We start from the raw sequence: 4,167 nt of genomic DNA, 5'->3' as shown, positions 1-4,167 counted from the left end.
TCGACGGCAAACATCTCCTTTGCGGCAGGTTGCTCCCCGTAGATCGTTTTAATCCCCTCTGGTGTTGGGAATTTTAATACCTGGTGAAGGGTCGAGGGAACTGATCACGACCAACCCTGCACTACTATTAAGTAGCGAGAGAGGTCGAAGCAGCTTTTACCCGATTTAGGGTCGGGATCGATTTCCACAGAGAGCTAGATATTGGAGTCGGGTATATATCTAATTTAGAGCTGTGTATTTGCTCCAAATTGCACTTCTACACATTTTGGGGTTTTAATTATGAATCTAATTCTATAAACTACAACGCTCAATTAAGCTATTATAAGCTAGAACTAAACTATTGCAAGTTGTTCAAATATTCAAAGGGCACTAGGGTAGTGACTTTCGCCTAGGTGGTCAATTGACGAATTCTTGATTCTAAAGCTAGATTGACACATTTGGGGAGTATGATATACCCATTGCTCAATTCTACTCACCTTATACCTCTCGGTATTGCCCGAATTGACTTTCTCAAGACCAATTGGGTATGCGAATTTGCACAAGCAATAGAGGATCAAGTCGGGTATTACAATCTCTCGGTTTAACCCTTTAATTGGGGCTATCAATTCTCTTGATTACGCCCCAATTCCTTGTTGGACTAATTCTAGAGACTTAGGCTCTCTTTCTCAAGAAGAGCAAAAGTCAACTAAACACAAACTAGTGTTTGCAACCACTAACGTAGCAATTAAACATGGAATTAGCCCAAATATCAAACACCCATAGTCAATCAAGCTCTAAAATACAAGACCCATCAATTACCCACACTAGGGTTGAGCCACAACCCTAGCTGATGGGTCTAGCTACTCATAATTAGAGAAAGAAACAAAGAAATAGATGAAGAAAAACTCATATTAATTAATTACTAAGATAAACTAGAAGATTCAATGTTGAAATGAAGATAAAATTGCCCAAAATAGCCAAAGAAACGGAAGTCACGAGCGCAGCTACCAGCTAAATCTATCTGCTTGACCTAAAATGGAAAAGAAGCTATTTATACTAAGCTAACAATTCTGGACGAAAATACCCATGCGGGGTTAGTGCGGACCGCACAAAATGGTATGAGGCCGCACTAGGGCTCTGAACTTGAAGATCTAACTCTCTGAACTCGGGCACTGCGGACCGCAGAGAATGGACTGCGGCCGCGGAGGCTTCTAGTGCGGTCCGAATAAAATGAAGCGCGGACCGCATTGGCTTGACACTTGGAATTTGTAGCTCTCTGATTCTTCTCACTGCGGACCGCACGAAATCGAGTGCGGCTGCGTTGATCTCAGTGCGGACCGCACAAAATCCTAGTGCGGTCGCATTGCCTTTGTGCCTGAATATCATGCTCTCTGAACCTCACAGTGCGGACCGCACAGAATGTAGTGCGGCCGCACTGGCCTTGTTTTTCCTGAGCTTTGTCTTGTCTTGTTACTTGTGAAAGTTTCACTCCTTTTGAGCCAATCTTTGACATCTTGTCACTTTGTTGATTAAACCTGCAATCAAGCACAACTTGTGAGCCTTTGGGACTATTTTGTACACATTTCTAATCAAAACTTAATCCAGAAGGAGTATAAAATGTATCAAAATCCCTAGTTATCAGGCACTACCCTCATATTGTGGATCCATGGTCTCCCGAGCAGGTCGTTGTACCTCATGTCCCCTTCGATCACATAAAACTTGGTCTCCTGGATGGTTTCGACTGCGTTTACCGGTATTGTTATTTTTCCCTTAGTAGTTTCGCAGGCCTTGTTAAATCTGTTTAGCACTCGGGCTACAGGCACGATTTGGTCATGTAGGCCGAGTTGTTGTACGACCCTCGGTTGAATGATGTTGGTCGAGCTACCTGGATCAATTAACACACGTTTAACTCGAGATTTATTCATAAGTACAGATATTACTCTGCGTCCTCATCGTTGAAAGTCAAAGTTCCTTCTGGTATGTAATCTCGAGTTCGTTTCTCCCTCGTGATGGATACATTGGTGCGCTTTAACATTGGACCTTAAGGAGCATCGAACCCTTCAATGATCATATGAATGGCGTGTTGAGGCTCTTCTTGCTCGGTTTGTTTATTGGAGTCCCTGTTTCTGGAATTATTCTTGGCTCGGTTGCTCAAGAATTCTCGAAGATGCCCGTTGTTGAATAATCGAGCTACCTCCTCCCTCAATTGTCGGCAATCTTCCATTCGGTGGCCGTGAGTGCCATGATATTTGCACATTTGGTGTCACGACCCAATTCCATAACAGGTCATGATGGCGCCCAACGCCTTTGTTGGGCAAGCCAATGCGGAAAATACTAGCTAACTTTCGGTCACCTTTACCCCAAGTAGTTAAAAATAATTCTTTAAATTGGAATAATTCAGAAACGATGAATAGAAATCATGAGAATTATACAACCCCAAAATAATACAGTCTACTAATGTGTGTGTGCCAAGACCTGGTGTCACAAGCATGGGCAACTAGTAGAATATACAAAAGAATCATACTATCCCACTGTCCGAAACGGAATAGACAGCAAAAGTACAAAAAGGAAGACTTCTTCAGCCTGCTGAACGGCATGGATCCACAATAAGAATCACACTATCCCACTCACCGTAGAAGTCTCGAAATTCGCTCAGAGATGCGCACCCGACTGATAGCCAGATGTACCTGCCTCAGACCCTGTACAATTAAGTACAGAAGTGTAGTATGAGTACATAAACAATATGTACCCAGTGAGTATCCCGTCTAATCTCGAAGAAGTAGAGACGAGAGGTCGACTTGATACTCACTAGGGTCAAATAATGTGAGAAAAATTTATAAATGGCATGGATAGCACAAGTAAATAGCATTTAAAAAGGTCATGGCATAACAGTTCTTCCCCAAGTATTTTCATGGATAGTCACCTATATTTCAAGCAGGTATGAAATCCAGTCCTCAGAGAAACACTAAGGAAAACATATACAAGTGACACCGTGGGACGTACGGCCCGATCCAACATAAAAATAAATTATGCACTGCCGAGGGTCGAACGGCTCGAACCATAGATGCATCTATTACCCCGCTCGCGAATCACCCATGCGACGCGGTCAAATATAAATAAACTCATCAACAAGCAAACAATAATATATATCTGAGGAGTAGTTATTCACATGAATACCTAATATTCTCTTTTGAAAGACCAAACAGGATAAGGTTCTTTTACTAGTCTCATTTACCTTAATCAAAATAGTTTATACGAATCCGATTTTATCATCAAGACACAAGAATATCACATAGAGCATGCTTATGGGTCCTAGACTGCCCGAACTTAACATAATAGTCGCTATGCACGGACTCTCGTCACCTAGTGCGTACGTAGCCCCCACAAATATTAGCATTTAATTCAATTATTATACCTATGGGGACAATTCCCTCTTACAAGGTTAGAAAGGAGACTCACCTCGCTCCAAAATGCACTTCCAATGCCAAGAACAAGTCCAAGCCCTCAATTCGGAGCCGAACGATCCCAAACTAATTAAACGAAGTAAGAACTAGTTAATATAGACTCATAAGATCGAATTCTAGCTATTTAAGCAATTTCCCAACCATTAACACAAGTTTCCCAAAATCCGACCCCGGGCCCACGTGCCCGGATTCTGAAATTTTTCGAAGGAAGTTGTTCTCTACAACCTAAGGATCACTAATATACGATTTCTAATTAATTCCATAACAAATTTCGTGGTTAAATCCAAGTTTTATTAAAACCCTAGGTTTAGCTCTAACCCCCTTTGATTTCTCCAAATCTAGGTGTTAATCTACCCAAAACTCGAGTATTAAACTTACATTAAGTAGAAATAACTTACCTCACAATGCTATGTTGAAATTCCCTCTTTGAAAGCTCCCAAATCGCTCAAGTGTAGAGACAAAATGAAATAAATGGCCTAAGTCCCGTTTTTAAAAGCTGTGTCCAGGTCTCTGATGTTGCATTTGCGACACCAGGCTCGCAAATGCGAAGTCGCAATTGCGACAATATGTTCGCAAATGCGAACCGGGTCACCCTTTGCACTGATCGCAATTGCGATAGAGGGGTCGCAAATGCGGACCCTGCTGGGTTCGCAAACGCGAAGCAAAAGTCGCAAATGCGAACACTGCTCCTAGCCAGCTTCATCGCAAATGCGATGCTACTCTC

Source organism: Nicotiana attenuata, unplaced genomic scaffold (genome assembly GCF_001879085.1).
Source record: "Nicotiana attenuata strain UT unplaced genomic scaffold, NIATTr2, whole genome shotgun sequence".
NCBI lineage: Eukaryota > Viridiplantae > Streptophyta > Magnoliopsida > Solanales > Solanaceae > Nicotiana > Nicotiana attenuata.
This window is presented reverse-complemented; position numbering follows the sequence as displayed.